This window comes from Malurus melanocephalus, unplaced genomic scaffold (assembly GCF_030028575.1).
Source record: "Malurus melanocephalus ecotype Western Australia unplaced genomic scaffold, MMel_1.1 scaffold_52, whole genome shotgun sequence".
In the NCBI taxonomy this organism is placed as follows: domain Eukaryota; kingdom Metazoa; phylum Chordata; class Aves; order Passeriformes; family Maluridae; genus Malurus; species Malurus melanocephalus.
This window is the reverse complement of record NW_026623284.1, coordinates 2208329-2226262: the sequence shown is the minus strand read 5'-3', so window position 1 is coordinate 2226262 and position 17934 is coordinate 2208329.

Below are 17934 nucleotides of genomic sequence, written 5' to 3'. Positions count from 1 at the left end.
TGTTTTTGTTTTTTGTGTGAGCTGGAATGAGCAGGCAGCTTTTGTTCAACAATCATGTTCCATTAGGTGGCAGCATTTACTACGGTTTAGGATGTGGCCAGTGAAAGAGGTGAAACTCGCACACTTCAAAGCAGAGGTACTAAATTAATTGTAAATTGTTTAGGGAAAAAGTGTAACAACTTTTTTTTTTCTATCCCGGGCTTTCAATCAGCCACAGTTCTCAGTCGGTGCTTGTGTGCTGACTGTTCTGGTTTCTGATGGACTTTAATGGTTGTAAAAAAAAATAAAATTGTTCTCCTGTGTGCTTGGGCTTTCCAGAGAAGTAGTTTCAAGCATTTCTCTGTAGCACTGTAAAAGAAAATGTTACTTACAGAAGAGGTAAGACTGCTTTGATCTTGCATATGGGAAAAGAAGGRAACACTGAAAAAGCCATAGAAGAGAATTTAAAGCATTAATCAGTCTGATCTTTACAATTAAAAAATATTTGTCTGAATGCAACACCAGATACTTTGCTTGGCCCATAATTAGAAATACTGTGAAGGTGAACACTATTTCCATTGCAGAGGCAGCAATTTGGGACAAAAATCACACCTGGCATGAACACATCCTTAGTGATTATGTTACCTCAGCAACATACAAAACCACCTGAATTCACCACAGGGCTAATTTAAAAGTCTCACCAATTCTTTWGTCTTGCTTAAGCATTAAAATTGCCTTTGCATGCTCTCACAGGGTTAAAAGGAGAATGATGATATCTTGATGTTGCAGCTTCTTCCTGCTGGAATTGTCCAAAAATTCAGCTGCTGAGGAAATGTAAAGTTTCTTTAAGAAGTCTGTAAATGGTGATGAGTGAAAGCAGTGAACAGGTGGAAGCTTTTGACAATTCTGTTAATCTGGAATTGTGAATTCCTCCAGGTAAAACTGCCTGGATTTATGTGAACTCCATGAGAAATTCAGTCACATTTGGAACACARCGGATGAATATCCCTTTCTGTTTGTGAAGTTTGATGCTTAAATCAAATAACAGCAGAAACAAAAGAATATTGGACCCCTCCAGTCAGGGAACACTGTGAATGTAGAGCTCCCAGGGAATTTCTGAGGGCCAGCAGTAGAGTACAAACCAACATTGCCTTTTYAGTGGTGGTACAGATCTGTTTTGCRTTTGAATGAGTCACTGTTCCTGTGTAGAAACAGAATAAAACAGACCCCTGKGAATTAAGAGATTTTTCCTACTTTTGTGGGAACACTGTATCCCTCAGAGCAGGCTCCACGAAATTTTTGTGGAAATTATCTTTTTACTTTCTGGAACTCCTCAGTTACTGCTCACCTTGCATTGTTTGCACTGTCCAGTGTTTTCTCAGGACTTGAAACCCTGTGTGTAGTTAAGTCATTTGAAAAGAAAAAACTTCTAGTGGAAGGTTACCTTCAGGGAGATGGCAACTGGACGATCTTTAATGTCCTTTCCAAGCCAAATTATTCTGGGATTCTGTGAAATGTACCAGGAAGAGAATCTCGTGGTATTTTATCCCTGAACCCACCAGGGGTTATTGTTCTTGACAAGTGTATGGTCTGCAATGTCACTGTCCAAAGCCATCAGTGAGTCAAACATTCTCAGCATGGGAAATCCTCACAACTTAGCTRGTGCAGGAAGACATTCCCAAATATGCCTTTCTAGCTCATTTTTAGCATGAATGATCCCATAGGAGGAGCACACCCAACAACTGAAGCAGCTTTGAACAGAGGTCAGGATTATGGCTAGAAATAACAGAGATCTGCTCTGTTGGAACCAAGTAGCACAAATTATTCAATATTTATGGTAAAAGTTTCAAAAATGGAGGAATTATRTTTAAATACCTTTGTTAAATACTACCAGCCAAAAGCAAGTCTGAGAGCAGCCTCATGCTTTCCAAACTTAATTTATATGGCTAAACAGACAATTTTATCAACAACCTGGGAATCTGAGTCTATCAATTGATAACTAGTTTGGATACTGCAGTTCTGGAATCTAGTTTAGGGCAAATTATCATGAGATTTCTCACCTGTCCACTCCTGGAAGCCAAATGATGACCTCTGTGATTTCTACATCATGTCAGATTTTTCTCTGCAAGTTTCTTCAGCGCCCTCATCTATCAGAAATATTTGGATAAAGGTGCTGAGTGGTGTCAGAGCTGACYGTGGTGGCACTCTTTGCCCTGCCAATTCCAGGGAAAATATGTGAAGACATCAACTTCATGAGTGATTTTATTGATCTTAGAGACTTTTGCAAGAGCAATAGAGAAGCTTTGGCAACTCCTCAGGAAAAAATAGCTCTTTGGGCAAATCTGTTGCAGTTATCTGCATCACAGTTCCATGGAGTTAAGGTAAGACAGGCCAAGCTGATTTTGATAATAGTCATTACCTTATTGCAGAGCTTTTCAGATTCTGGGCAGACTGGGAGCAACTGAAGTTTCCTCTCCTGTTTCCAGGGAATTTGGGTTTAGGCAGGAGAATTCCAGATTAAGATAACTGTAAGTTAGACTTCAGACAACAGGCACCCTGCATTGCTGCCCAAACATGGAGTAGAACTTGTCCCCAGGGATAATTTAAACTAGTCACTGGAAAGATCAGCTCTTTTGTAAATTATCTTTTATATATTCATATCTTCATTCTTGAGATGAAGAGGGTAAAACTGGAGGTTGTATTTTAGTAATGCTACCAATATCAGCATTCTCTGCAGAATTYATCAGTAAATATTTCATACCCTTATTTCAGTTATCTATTTCTTGTGCCTGTGGCTGAAGCAGTAACAGAGACATGATGAGGCAAATAAAAAGTCATCCTTATGTTCTTCACTTGCTGTGGTTTTTTTGCTGCTGCTGCCAGTGAAGCCTCTAACTGCTGCAGCCAAAAATCTGCCTTTGCATGAGAAGAGAGATTCTCTAACATCTGTGCACTGAAATTCACCAAAATATTTCCAGCTGTTTCTTCTTCCCCATCCTGAACAGAGGGTATAGAAACTTTCAATGAGATACTTTTCCCCATTTTCAAAGAGATAACAGTAAGTTTTAACAAAAACAGCAGCAACAGGACTCCACCACAGTATCTGTGGAGAATGACATTTCCTTCCTAAACATGCATGGAGCCCATCACTCATTTATCATCCTCTCTGACACCCCATTCAATAAAACACTCGTGCTGATGTCCATTATGTCCATTGCACTTAACTTCAGCCTCCTATAAATTGCTTTGTCTGCCAGCTCTGCACAAGACAGATGATACCACGGCTGCCAGAACATTAAATATCATGGGTAGCAGTTAATGTCTCCTACTTTCCTGAGTGGGGGGCTCACCCCTTTAGAAAAAGCCAATAATACAGGTGTTAGACACCCCAAAATTCCAAATAAGAAAGAGGGTGTTAATCTGTAAGGATGGGTTGAATCAGAGCAATTTACACTTTCTAATACCCCTGGGAATCCACAAACATGAGGACAATGGAGATCAGACGAGTATTGTGATTGAAATCTGATGTTGCTGTAATTTGTTAAGTGTAACCTTATACTTCTATCATGATTTTTTCCACCAAAAGTGTTTTAGGTTGCTCAAAAGATCACCAGAAAAGCAGGTTTTATATGAAACTGAAAGCTTGATGATGTTTTTTTAGTAAGGCTCACTCCATTATTTGTTAGGTGGCTAAAGCACAGAGGAAAAAATGGGCTAAAATCTAAAATMAATCAGTCTAAAAGTAAAATTAACCTCAACTGACCTGTTTGGAGGCTGGGGATGGAAAAAGAGTAAGGCTGGGAAAGCATTATGATTAAAAGGGCTGAGGGAGAYCCTCCCATTGAATCACAGGGTTCACTGTGGATCATGTTGCCAAACTTAGCCCTGGACTTGACCAACAGTTTAGCCCTAAAGGTTTTAACAATATTTGAACTTAGCAGAGTTTAACTGATGGCCTAATTTAAACAATTTAACAGAAGATTCTGTAYAATTACTTCTAAGCACAAGAGTAACTCACTTGTAGTGAATTAATCCAATGAATCTAATGAATCCAAGACAGCGCCATTCCTAGAACATTTGCTGTAGAATATTCACACTTGCACACACATGGAATCTGTACAGGGTGAAAATTTCCACTCAGTTTCAGTGAAGGGCTCAAGGCAGATGCCTTTGCATCTTCTCTGTGGATGAAAGGTYGAGCCTTGAGGAGTGGGGGTGTCAGCCCAGGCTCCATCATCAGCTTTTGGCAGCTATTTTCTGAGCACAGAAACCTTGAGAGTTCACAGGCTTGAGAGGCTCCACTCAGAGGAAAATCCCTCTGAGGTCCAGGAGAGCTCAAAGGGTCTCACTTTGGATTGCTGCTTATAGGGTGGCAAGAGAATGGGCTTTAATCATAATAATTTTCCATCCTGCACACAATTTGGGTTGGTAACTTTCCTCGAAAGTTCAATAGCAAAAATGTGGTTCCACTTGAGCTGCAATCCAGGCAAGAAAAATAAGTTTCCAAGGCTGTTGGTTAAAAAGCAGGAGCTCATTACATAACCTGAGTTCCTGGGAGCCCAACAGTGCTCCTGATAAGCTMAAAAGGAGCTCTGCCCAGGAGCTGAGTTCATCAAGGCTGAGCCCTAACAAGCATTTCTGAGATCACAGTGCAGCCTGAGGGAGTGGGAGGGGAGTAGTTGTACCACCACAGATTTCAGTGTATTTTGTATCATTCAGCTGAATCAAATCTCATGTAAAATCAAGYATATCGAAATAAATAAATTTGACATTAAACATCGCATGCTCCATGTGTGGAATAGCTAAAAGAATCTGCTGGAATTATTAGACTCTGAGAATCAGGCATGACTGTTCTTTTTTCTGAAATTATCCAGGGTCAAGGATACAAATGAGCAAGCATTAAGAGAAAGACTTTTCTATTTGCTAAATACAGCACAATGGTGCAAACAAAAATTATTATTTTAGAACCTGTTTGCTCATCTCAATGATCTTAGAAACAGTGRCAACAACCATCTTCATTTATGATTTTAAATTTTGTGTGTTTACCTATGTACACAGAAACAGGTATTTTAATTGCAGTGCAATTCAATTAACTTCATAATGTTTCACAGTACACCATGAATAATATATAAGAAGCAAAGTGAACTCTATCTCCACATTTCCAGGTTTGGAGATGTGAATTAATGGATTTGAATGCTACACTCAGCTGTGGTGAAGGGAAAACAATGGGCTGGGCTGGCAGAGGCTTCCATTTCCAGGCACCACCTCATTGCCCCACTCATGTCATGCCATTACTCAGTGTCCGGTGGCCCATTCCCCACTGGAAAATGCACAGTTTCAAACCTGGATTTGTGGTCACTGCTCCCACAGTGCCCATCTGTCATGGATTAAAGAGGGGATCACTGTAAATGTCTGGGGTGTAAAAAGCCATTTCTCACAGAACCCTCTCTGTCTTTCTGAAGGTGATTTAGCAAACCTGCTTCTCTGCAACCCAAATTTCATTCCATGCTCCTCGCAATGCTTTTGTCTGATTCCATCTTTCTATGGTGTGGAAGAGCACAGAGGTATCTCCTTGGTTTGTAATGCTGGTGGCCTTTTCCTAGTGCCAGCTCTGCTAAATTCGAAGTTGAATTCTCAGGTCCTTTACCACAGTAGAGAGGAAGGGCTTTGACTGGCCTCAGACCACAGGGAGCAAAATTAATCCCCAGGAATCTTGTAAAATCTGCCCTTCCCAAGCACTTGGGAATCACATGATTATATATCATGTACCCCATGTACGTGTACACCCAAAAAATGAATAGAATCCTAAATTTACCCAGTGCTTTAAGTGAAGAGTGCATGCTTGCATAGTCCCATAAATCCCAATAATTTCAAGATTTTTGGACGCCATCAACTCCAGCTATTGACATCACGTCTTTAGTTTTCTCTTGAATTTTAAGACAAAGACTGTTGATGGGACCAACTTCTCACAAATAAAAGTTTTTAACGTATCAACATTGCTGTAACATTCCTATAGACTCTYGTTTTGCCTGTGTGCATGAAAAATGCCAGATTTTCCTACTTTAWAAAGTAATCTCTACCTGATGCATCAGCTATGGTATCATGAACTGAAGATTTTTTTTTTTTTTGCAAAGGAAAAGATCCTTTATGTCAAAAGTCAGCCTCCTACCCAGAGAAAAACAAACTGAATCCAGTTTCAGCAGAACTGAGTAAGCTCAGTAACTGAGTAGGATGTTGTATGAAACTTGTGGATAAATACAAGCATTTCCTTCCCTTTCTGTCTCACCTTTTTCTGTCTTTTTGCCTTTCCAACTTTAATTTATTTAAATTTTCTGTGTTGCAACAAACTGCATGATGCAAACCTGCTGGATATGACATGAGAATTAAACCAGACTCTAAGAATCTTTTGTCACATTTCACRTCTGGCATCCAGCAAATGCTTGAATTTTTGGAAGTACCTAAGAATGAAAATGTTTATAACATAATAGCATGGCCTCAGCTATACAACCTTTGATTTACTTGGGAAGAAAACACCAAATTTTAGCATTTCTATGTGTAAATACACTCGCGCGTCCATGATTTGTTACACCAGGTGCCAACAACTGGAGGCAGACTGCTTGAACTTCCTCTTTTGTAGGATACTGAGGCTCACATGTTGCAAYATTAGGATGACTTACACAGATGACACACTGATGCTATTTCAGATTATTACCTCCTCTGGCCTTTATATTATTTTGACACAAAACCACTTGTGGTAGRTGCTTTGAGCATCACACATGTCATAGAAGGAGAAAATCCCTTTGACCTTCCAGTCGCATGTCCCTGTCACTGCACATTCAAAGCTCCACTTTTAACTTTAAAAGATGAGGGTGAGATGACTGATGAAACAAATCCTAGACATTATTTTTTTTTTTTCTATTCTGTTTGCTGAATTTGATAGACTTTTAAAGCCTGGCTTCTGAGAGGCAATTTCAGACACTTCTCTTAGCATCATCCAATTATGCATTGGCTGCAGCTCACGGCATCTATCAGAGTGTCACAGATGCTTTCATGTAGGCAATATATTGCTTTTTCAGACCCAAGAGAGGGGAAAAGTCAGGCACCCCAGCATCTTCTCCTTAAGTAGGTGTTGAGCAAATTAGCCCCATTACAACCCAGCCTGCATTAGTCCATTAAAGAGCTGGAAGAAGATTCCTTTGTGCAAATGACTGGGTGGTTTCACCGTATGTTTGTATGAGTCACTTCCTGCTGTTCTTCAAAGAAAGTTCTTGATCACTGATGTTTAAAAGCTCTTCATTTCCACATAAGCATAACGTAAAAAAAAAAACCCAAAACAACAAAACAACAAAYCAGAAAGAAAACATTCTCATGTATTTTAAAAGGTAATTAATTATTTTTTGAGATCATAAATTAAATTTCTTTTTGGCTGAAGGGACGCAACAGCTTTGCAACTTGCAAATACCCATAGAGTTATCCTGTGGTTAAGGTGGCTTCTTGTACACAGATTTATTTTTTTCCTTTCCCAAACCATTTATGCCACTCTTCCCAAAACCTGGGGCCTCATTTAGATGATTTACACATCCCACCTGGAATGAACCTGCTCAATTCAAATCAGCAGGACTGGCTGGGGCTCTCCAACTCTTTTGAAACATTGGATTGGAAAGCCTTGTGGCAATGAACTGATGCCTTGGCCATGAGTTTGGCCTCTCTTCACACTCCTGTTACACAAGAAATTTAAAGACTGACTAAAAATGTACACAAATTGAGAAAAAAAATATTATTTAAAATATTGTATGCTCACTTCAACCACAGACTAGAAGAGCCAGCAAAGTCACCAGTGGACAGGAAACTGAAAAACAGAGATGGAGATGCTGAACAAAAGACCTCACAGCAACATGTCATAGGTGCAGAATGAAGTTATCAAGATTGCAGAGGAAAAAGTGAAAATTCCTGCAGAAAACTGTTGAATATACAAGGCATTGAGAAACTCCTCTGTTCCAGGTAAGGTGGAAAAAATAAAGCATATTGTCCCTACCTGGCACCCTGATATGTTGGGAATTGCTCAGTTTAGATCTTCCTTAGCAATTATTTGGTATTGTAAAAGGGCCTCATTTTCTAGACAGTGCCTGACACTCATTTTTTTCAGCCTTTCTCGTCTGATAAATAATACAGGCTCTAAATAACCACACTCTTCCAAGCAGATGCTTTAGTCAATCATCTTATTATGTATTAAATAGCTCGTCCATTCTACTCTGTGTTCAGGTCCTTAAAATCTGCCTCTCCTGAAGACTGGCTTATTCTGATCCATCTGCACCTTAATTCCAGAGCCTGACACCTGCAGCTCACTAAATCTGCCTCTGATTTACCCCAGATAATCAAATTTTTTGCGTTTYTCTTCTTCATAAAAATAAAAATGCAAGGGATAAAAAAGGGAAGCTTTTTCAACATGTGAATATCCAGTGTCTGAAACAGTGAGAGAAATTTCTAAATATACCTAGTGCTCCTTGATKAAGCAATATTAGGAATATTAATATTACAACTTTATTTCCTTCACTGCTCTAATTCTCTCAGTATTATTCTGATAGGCCACTGAGGGGAGAGAAAAGAGCAATCCATATTTTTCCATTTGAGTAGATGATAAGCAAATTTTCCTGATTGAAATGTGCATYGGACCATTTAGCAAGATGGAGATTACTGTATGTAACAGAATGATTTTAATACATACTTACAGGGAAAGCAATTTCCTGGTACTCTGTAATAACAATTATCCATTCAAAAGAGTCAGAATTTTACATCATCATGTTTTTTTTTAAATATAATTTCATTGTCTGATAAAAGGAAATGAGATTCCTTTATCCCAGGTCTTTATTTTGACAAAAATGCCAATTAGCTACTTTATACCATTTAAGACTTCACCATTATGTGGACCAGAAAATGGCTTCAGCTATTCTGTTAAAGCAAAGCAGCAATATAATATATGATAAAAGCTATTCTAATCTCTGTGCAGTAAACAGCCTTCATAAATCACTGGAAGCTCTCTGCAGCATCATTCCCTCAGTTTCACACTGGGCCACAAATCCCRAATGTGTTAATACTTGTCCCATAARCAGCAATTTATGAGGATTTCCCCTCTTGGCCAAAAGGTCTCAGTTTCTCTTGTGTTATAAAAAAACCCTCAGAATACTGAAAATTTCAATATGCATAGGTGASCATAACTCCTGGGTTGACAGGCAGCATCTGGGAGGTGAGTTTTCACACCATAATTTAACCAAATAAAATCAACCATGCATCTCCAAAAAATGGGAAATTAATTATCTAAACCTCATCCTGGTGATTATTTTTTTGGAAAGAGAAAGCATAAGATGGGTGTTATGATCTTCATCTTACCCAAGTAAAACTGCATCAGTAAGGCAATTCTAAATTTACCATTATTTTTATACTGAAATATTCCTTGTACCAAATTTGCAAAATATCTTTTCCCAGTCTGTGCTGGTTGGCATTAGAAATTACAGTGCTTTCAATTGAAAAGCTGTTTTTTATTATTTTACTTAGAGGTGTGCTGCTCAGAAGGTGTAAGGTTTCTTTTGATTAATGATTATATAATTCCACATTGCATATCCCAAATATGTCATAGAATTACAACATGAAATAATCAACAGTGAAGGAAAGATGTCACAACACYGATATTTTTCCTTTTCCAGATGAAGAACTCAGGTCTGTTTTTGCAAACTRGGCATTAACACTTCCTGTTGTGTTTTCACGTGTTTTCTCCCACATCAGGAGGTTGAAATGGTTCTGATTGATGAATCTTTGTGATATGAAAAATGTGGATCAATTACCAAACCAAACCCCACACTTTGTCCTCAGAAGAAGGTGATGGTGAAATGCATAAGGAGTTTACAGTTAAGGTTTCCAAATCAAGTCTAATGTCTCAGAAATCAATCTTTACCAAATTTGGTGATGTTACAAGGGTCCAGAAATTTATCAAAAAGGGACTTCACTCATGAAACTCATCCTCTTTCTCCCAATTAAAGCATCCCTTGCATTCGCCATTGTGTCTCTGTTACTATAGTGATGAAATCTATGTAGAAAGATACTGATTGCTGCATYTCATCTATAATATTTTCACAATCTACCTTCCATTTCTTACTTCCTAAATGTCTACAAGATAACTCCATTTATCATAACAGGTATGTGTGCTCACATATCAATTACAGCATCATCAGGAACCATGCAGAAATAAATTTGTAGTAGTTATTTTTAAAAGAACACCAAGAAATGAAATTATTTTGTACTGATTTTAAGCACCCATTCCCTACCTTGAAGTTACTGCTATGCCATGGAGGGTAAAACTGAAGGGCAATTTGACTCTCACTTAAAGCTGACCAGCTTTATGTTAGATTAAACTACTTTATATTTAATGTGTATTCCTCTTTTCTAATAGCAAACCTGCGTCATCTGAATGTTTCCCTTGTCTTTACTCATTAATTTTTCTCAAATTCAAATATAAATTAATACCAAATATTTGCCTTCTTCTTTGGGGGACAGGAGCCAAAGGTGGTGATGCCGTGCACAGGTCCCTGTCCCATCTCAAGGCTGGGTACAAGGGCTGTGAGAGCCCTTGGCATCCTCAAGGACAGCTGGGACCTGGAGCTTTACGTGGGGGGAATTCCATCACTGCTTGTCCTCCTAATTGGTGCTTTTTATCAATTATGCTAATTTCCTAAAACCTATCAAACTATTCACCCCTGTGTGGGAAGGCCTTTTGTGGGGGTTCTTCCATGAGGGGCCCTGGAGSTCAAATAAAGYCCCACTTTTATATCACCTCCTGTACTGAAATCATCTCRRGTTTCWTCAGTTAGAGTCCCTGACTGGRGTCACTYGARRTCATTTGGGGTCATTCGAGGTCATTTAGGCCCCTGGAGCTTTAATAAAGTCTCACTTTTAAATTAAGCCATTTCTGCATCATTTATGATCATTGAACACCTCTCCTCATTTTCCCTCTAAACAAATTGATGTTTCTGGACTATTTCCACGTATTTTCTTTACAAATGGGGATTGCTTTCAGGATTTTCTGCTTCATTTAGTAAGGTGTAGATTTTGTGACGGCAGCGTTTACATTTTACTTAAAAAAGTTTCTTTTATCTTGAGGTTTATCTCCCTCCAGCTGCTTTCATTCACTGGAATTTACTGAAGGTGGAGATTCTTCACTTCTCCTACTGATGGGGCAGAGGAGACTCAAACAGCTTTGTTGTGAGCCCAGTGGGAAAAATGAGGATTTAATTYTGGACAGGGAAGGAAAAATCAGTGCCAAAGGCTCCTCACCCTTCCCTGTCCAGYAGGGATTGTCTGTTTTCTCTCCCCACATTTAAGAGGAGGTGGGACACAGCTAAATTACCTTTTATACCCAACAGAGATTTCATCAGCACCAGAGAGCTTCTTCTCTCAACTTCACCTAAAATGTGCATTTTTTTCAGCTACTGCAATTCCACAATTCTGCATTTTTCATGTGTTTGCTCCCTTTTGTGGGGAACTTCAACCCAAAGCTACTTTGCCTCTCTGTCCCTGAGCAAAACCACATGGAGAAATTAGAAGAAAAATCCTGGTTCCCCTGCAGGAGAGGGAGGATCTTCCGAAACTGCAAAGGTGGGCTCCTGCTTCCCCTCCCTGTTTTTGAAGGATAAGAAAACTTGGTTTTATGGGCAGAAGTTCACAATGATGTTTATCTTCAGGGCCAGAGTATGAGTGCTGTGTCATTTTTTAGGGGTGCAGACACAGCTGTAAAGACAAAATCTCTCTCCCATCCTACTCAACAGTGGCTTCAATTGAGAGTCTCAGGAGTGAGGGAATTCTTTCAGGTTTTTCACCTACTCCTTGCCAACATCATGGTCTGTGTACAATTAACATGATTCTCAGAATCATGRGGTGTTTTGGGTTAGAAGGRACCTTAAAGATCATTCAAATCCAAGCCTCTGCCATGGGCAGGGACAAATCCCACTACCCCAGGCTGCCCCAAGACAATCTGGCCATGAACACCTTCAGGAATAAGGGCAGCCAGAGCTTCTCTGAGTAATCTGTTCCAGTCCCTTACCACCCTCACAGTTATAAATTTCATCCTAATATCTAATCTAAACCTGTCCTCTTTCAGTTTAAAGCCATTCCCTCTTGTCCTGTCCCTCCATCCCTTGACCCATGTCCCTCTGCAGCTCTCTTGGAGCCCCATCAGATACTGGGAGGTGCTCCAAATCTGCCTGGAGTTTTCTCCAGGCTGAGCAACCCTGGAACAGCCATGTATATTCCCTGAACAACCCCTATAAATGAATCTTACACATACCCTGGCATTTTATTTATATATACTTGCATGTATGTATATGTATACTTGCATGTACATGCACACAAACAAATTTTTACACGCACATAAATTGACACACACACATAAATTTTCACACACACACAGGGGTAACAGCCACCAGTTTTCCAGTCTTCTACTCAGCTTCAGACATACTTTTTYAGTTCTTTATAGATTCTTTATAGGTACTTTTTAGATTCACCCTTGTGTTTTTGGACTGTATTAAAGCACAAAATTGAAACTGAGGTAATCAAAGAAAATATAAAAGCCATCAACTTTAATACAGAGTCTGTTATARTGCAGCTATCTCCCACAGTGAGGTTGACAAACACATTTTCTTCCCCATTCCCCATCCACTTTGCTCAGCTTTGTTCCTGATTTTCTGCGAAAGAAGCTCAGAAATCCAGGAATGAAACAAGATCGCGGGGAAATGCTCRTCTTGGAGCCTCCCCAGCTGAGGTTTCTGCCTTCCCCAGGAGACCCTGTGTAATCACATCAGCTCCTTCCATGGCTCACACAGACACCTCCCTCAACACCCCCAGGTACAAATAGCACAGTTCCTGAAGGATCTGCATCTCCAGAGTGCTGAGGGATTTCTGGAAGGGGTCACAGAGATGGTAAAGGGAGCGAGGAGGGAGACAACTGAGATAATGCTCCTCTTGCACAGAAAGAAGTGACTCCTTGAACCTTCACTTAGAGGGATGGAAAATAACGTGAGTCCTGTGGTTTACTGCACTTTCTCTTCTTAGAAGAAAAAGGTGGTTTGTGGTAGACTCTTCTATAGGATTCAGTGACCTTTAATTTGCCTAAAAATCATTAAAAAACCCGAGCTGCAAATTTTTTCCCTAAGTGGCATGAAAAATATTTGGAACTGGGGAGGAGTAAGTATTTATTTATTTCTTTTCACAGGAGCATCCCCAATGTTTTTTGACATGCTGTTTTGCTGAAATAGGTTAACTATAGTAAAAAATAGAATCTTAGAGAAGTGAATAGGCATATAAGGAAGTTTTTTTTTTTTCCTGTGAGTGAAAATTGCATATGTATATATTTTATATAAAAGGTTCAGATTTTTTAGTTCTAATATTTAATTCAAAGGAAAGATAGAAAAATTTAAATAACYTGAAGTTTTATACATTGCTCTCTTACAGAAGTTTATGCTTAGTAATACTGTTCTGRTACAGACTAACAATTGGTTTTTGAGACTTAAGAATGGATCTTATTTCAAATAGATTTTATTTCTGAGTAAGGTAGAATTAAATCTTTTTTGCTTATGGAATATGCTGGACTGTGCTGGGTGAATGCTTTTATCATGATAAACTGTGGGCAAAATAAACTAATAAGTGCACTTGCAGCTGCAACAGATTTTGTGTGCTGGGAGTAGCTTAGGTATGTTCAGCTCACCAGAGACAGCMGGTGAACCTCCAGAGAAATGATTTTAGGTGGAATTGGGCAGTGTTTAAGCTGGTGAAAGTGCAACACRAAGATGTTTTATTAGGGTGATAAACTGGGGAGAAAACCAGTGCAGAGAACCAGATGCTCTGGAGGTTCCTCCTGTGGTACAGGTGCTGCTTCTTTTCCACGTCTCAGAGGTTTTAATTTTTTGTTGTACTGCATTTTGGTTTTCTTTGTAATTGTTTGGCTTGGTCTGAGGTTATTTTCCATATCCATGAAGAAAAATATTTTGAAATTTGAATTTCTTTCTGTAGGATGAAAAGGGAAAATGGTGAAGTCAATCTGGAAAAGTGAGGAACCTAACCATCACATTATRTATGTCCTCATTAAATGGCACTTTGAAATTACATGCCTAATGCAAATAGTTGGAASTGGCTTCTGTTTAGGTGCACTTTTGTTTGTTTAGAAAATTGTAGAAAACTGTGTCAGACAAAAGACCATGCAATCTGAAAATTTCATTAAATTGTGGAACTGCTAAACCTTTGGCAATCTAAGGTAAAATATTGATTGTGCAGTCAAGTTATGTTGTTCTAAAAAAATTAGAAATTTTTTTCACTGTGTTTTATTGACAGGTGAGARGGTTTCTTTCAGTTTTTATATCATGGACCACTTCAATTTTGTTATGGTTTTGGGAAAAATATTTCTCTTGTATTTTGTCCTAAGTTTTGACCTCCATATATTCTTCCCCACTTCAGAGTGATGAAAAATGAGTGTCTCACACTGTCTGGCCATGCTTCTTTAATCTGCCCCAGAGTAGCTGATATTTCTTGATACAGCACTTCTGAATCAAGATTTATTCCATTCCTTACTCAAGTTAGGACTGGGCTGTGTCCTGACCTGTCTCTTCTCTTTGTTTTGTAAAACCGCACATCTGAGGTTTATTGCTCTCTCATCTGAGCAGCATCTGATCCATCTTTTTGGTAACAGCAGAGGAAGCAGATTGTTACCTCTCTGTGCAGCTGCCACTGCAGTGTGGAGGATCAATGGACTCAGATGTCATCACAGTTTAACCACAAATWTGGGCAATTTTGTAAGTTACACCACTTTCCTGTGAGTCAGCTCCAGCCACAGTCCTGAGCTGCAGGGTTCCTCGGGGTCTTCTCCACTCCCTGGACTCCTCAGAGATTTTCCTGTATCCTGCTGTAGGCTAATGGAGTTTCCAACCAGACTTTCCTTGTTTCTTTGGTTACACCCACTATCCTCAGRGGCAGGGATGGGCAGGGAATGCCTGGATGATGAGTTCTCAGTTCAAACCACATTTTTTCTTGACTTTTACAATCGTGTTCTTGTTACTTTTGTGCYTCTCGATGGCCAACAGGTTGTTTCCATACTTTGGCTCTTTCCTTGGGGACACCAAAGCTACCAGTTAAAGTTCATGGGCTTATGAACTGGCTTATAAACAGGTGATTACATCTAATTAATCCTAATTCCTTCAGCAATGGACTCACCTATGGTCATTAAAATATTTTCAGCTCTTTTCTGTCAGATTCATCCCTRTGCTGCCACAGAGTTTCTGTGCTTCCACAGCTGGCCATTTGACAACTTGTCAATTGACTGCTCAGGCACTTACAGAAAGTGATCTCTGCACRGATTTAAATTATTTATGATGGCAAAGTAGCTGAAAATTAGTGCCCCCTTACCAGGCAAAAGAAAATGTGACTTAACGCTTCACTAATTGCCAGGAAGGCTTGTGCTGGAAGTAGTCATTAACGAGACAATTCAATATTAGGCAATCATAGAATTTTTATGTGTTCACAGTCTGCTRGTGACTAATGATGTTTGCCCTGTCCTAGCACAGACTGTAGAATCACCAATCTTTGGAAGTTCAGCAGCTGTCCATTAKTAGGGGCAGTGAGAAGAACAGGTGTGATGGATGAAAAGAGTTGAATTTKTCTCACTTGGCAAATCTCAGATCATCAGTTGTAGTCAACTGGCATTTCATCCTAAAAAAAAAGTGGAAAGGGGTCTCAGCAGGCAGCTTGGGAGCTTGTGGAGATGTGGCTGWGTAACTCCAAGATGTCTGCACTGAGGTGAGATGGATCTTTCTGGCTGAATGCTAACTGGCTTTATCAGGTCTTTGTAAATTATTTTGTGAATCTCCACACTGTTTGCTACCTTCATTCCCCAGTGTTGGGAACTGTCAACTGTAAATCCCAGTTTGAGAAGTGGGGATTTTTCTCACACTGGTGAAGAAAGTTTGTTGTATTTTTTTGGCGCTCTTCACGTGTCCTAATCTCCGTGTTTACTCCTCATTGGCTGTTCTGCATCCACAGTGTGGTTGACTGCAAGGAGGGTGTAGGGTCTGTGTCCCTGGGCAGTCTCAGAGGAGCTCCATGGGATGGTGTTAATCAGCCCTGGGAGAGGTTCCTTGTGAGCTGCTGTAAGAAACTCAAAGGGCTGAAAAAGGTGTAATATGTGTTTTCCTTATCAGAGGCATTTTGGGGGTTGCCTTTTACCTTGCAAATTAATGAAAGACTGAGAGTCTTGGGGTTGTTCAGCCTGGAGAAGCAAAGGCTCCAGGGAGATCATAGAGCACCTTCCATTGCCTGAAGGGGCTCCAAGAGAGCTGGAGAGGRGCTGGGGACAAGAGCATGRACTGATAGGACAATGGCTTTAACCTGACAGAGGGAAGATTTAGACTCGATATTAAGAATAAATTTTTCCCCATGAGGGTGGGGARGCACTGGCACAGGTTTCCCAGAGAAGCTGTGGCTGCCCCATCCCTAGGAGTGTTCMAGGCCAGGCTGGATGGGATTTGGAGCAACCTGAGAGAGTGGAAGGTGTCCCTGCCCGTGGCAGGGGGTTGGAACTAAATGATCTTGAGGATCCCTTCCAACACAAACCATTCGATGATTCTATGAATACAACATTTAATTTCTTTTTTATTGTTACAGTTTTGTACAGGCTTATGAGAGAAGAGCTGAGGGGCTTAAATTAAAACAAATTAAAACAAGTAGGATCCAAATGGGTTGAGACAGTCAAGAATTGGAACAGGYTGCTCAAAGAGATTGTGCCGACTCTGTTCTTGGAGAATTGACTGGATAAAGCCCTGACCTCTTTACTGAGGAACATTCCAAATTCTCTTTCAGTCTGAATTATTCTCTGTTTACAAGGTTACATGTATTAATATACACGTGTTATTTTGATACATATCTGARGAGCCATTAAGAAATTGTCAGTTTGGGTTGATTTAACCATCTGCCTCAAAATACAGAAACGTTTTTGAGGAAAGAATAGAACAGCTCTAYGGAGTCTTGGATCTGCTGTTATTTACATCTTTTTTTATTCAGTTCTAGAAAAATTTGACTTCTCTGGAAATTCAGATGCAGAAAGATGCAACACAGCCCAAGTGTAGCATAGTAGCGATCTTCCAAGCTAAAGGAGAAAAGAAACAGAAAGAAATAAGGTAATCCTGACCACTTTGGTCACATTAATTATTTTGGTCTTGCTGAACACAGTAATAGTCAATATTTTCCACCTCTTTTTTATCAMTGATGACAAAGCCATAAAAGCCAATAATTGAGAACAACTTTTATTCATTAACTGGAATTAAACTGGGATGATGGTAATAGCAATGAAATGAGTGAAAATATATTTGACAATAACCTTGTTTCCTGGTCTGTTCAAAATGAGTATTCCTAAAAAGAAAAACACATTTGGAAGAAATCATCCTTGCTTTGGAAACCGATTCAGCTACATTTTGATATTTGAGAAATAATTAATACAAAATATATTTGACAGTTTAGAGAAAAAATCATAAATGCTTGTTTGTGTTTTTAACTTTAAATCATTATTCTTTTATCATGGTGGTTTTATTATCAGTGCCTGGTTTTCAGGCATTCCAACGATAAGAAAACTTTTTAATTTCAAGAGATATTAAATATTACACTTTTGTAGGTTTTTCAAGCCTTAAGAAAAGGCCGAAACAGTACTTTGTTGTTTCTGTGAAAGAAAGGGCAAAAATGGTTTTGCATTAACATTTTTTTCAAATTCCTCTTTTGATATCTGGTCTCATAAAAACTGAATAGATCTCAACTGTACTTTGCGTGCTGTCCTCCCTGAGATTTTGAGTGACATAAATTATTCTGGGGATGGTTTTAAAGATGCTTGAATGAATCAGGAACTTTCTTTTCTTTTTTTTTTTTTTTTTTTTT